The sequence below is a fragment of the Gopherus evgoodei genome, chromosome 3, assembly GCF_007399415.2.
Source record: "Gopherus evgoodei ecotype Sinaloan lineage chromosome 3, rGopEvg1_v1.p, whole genome shotgun sequence".
In the NCBI taxonomy this organism is placed as follows: domain Eukaryota; kingdom Metazoa; phylum Chordata; order Testudines; family Testudinidae; genus Gopherus; species Gopherus evgoodei.
This window is the reverse complement of record NC_044324.1, coordinates 3,619,720-3,620,552: the sequence shown is the minus strand read 5'-3', so window position 1 is coordinate 3,620,552 and position 833 is coordinate 3,619,720. Positions and strand designations below refer to the sequence as shown.

The following is an 833-nucleotide window of genomic DNA, read 5'->3' as shown; positions in this document are numbered from 1 at the left end:
TCCCTGGTGGTCTAGTGGTTAGGATTTGGCACTTTCACTGCTGTGGCCTGGGTTTGATTTCCAGTCAGGGAAAAGTGACTTTAAAACCAAAAAAGCTTCAGTTATTCTTTCCCTTCAATGTAAACAAATTCACTTCCCCTCTGTAGCTCTCAAAGCATTTTACAAAGGTGGGTAGCCAGCTGCATTCATCGAGCTGGTCAGGGATTATTCGAAGAAACATTTTATCACCAAAAAATACCGACGCATCAAAACTGACACGTTTCGTGGGAAAGCATCTGCTCGGGGGAATTTCTGGCCTTGAAAATTGTTTGCAAATTAAAAAAAAAAAAAGTTTCAGAATTGTCCAAATGCCCCGTTTTGATATTTTTGAAATGAAAAATGGTGGTTTTCCCGATTTCAAAATGACTTTTTGTTTCAAAACGTAAGGGAATTAGATCAAAAACCCGCTTTAACAAAAGGGTCACAATCCAGATGAAACATTTCAAAGCTATTTAAATGAAATGTTTCTCTTGACCCCACTTGACATTTTTCTTAGGTTTTCGGTGCGCAAAAATTTTCAAGATTTCAACTTTTCATCCCAGTTTGGAGTGGGAAAAATTTTCACAGGACGGCTTTGTTTCCACCACTTGGCTCTGGGTCCAAAAAAACAAATGTGTTTCAGAGCAGAATTTGTTGCCCTTTCTTACCCAGCTCTAGTTATTCCCCTTTTACAGATGGGGAAACTGAGGTACAGAGCGGTGATGTGACCGACTTGAGGTTACACACAAAGGGCTGGTCTACATTAAAAAGATTAGTTTGACCCAGCTACATTGCTCAGAAATCCCTGAGGGACA

The 833-nt window shown here is 39.9% G+C and overlaps 1 non-coding gene across 1 annotated transcript; it reads left to right on the top strand.

The window, feature by feature from the left end:
* On the top strand, positions 1-72 carry TRNAE-UUC. Its single transcript has one exon. It is a non-coding gene; the product is annotated as a tRNA-Glu (tRNA).
* The last annotated feature ends 761 nt before the right edge of the window (positions 73-833 follow it).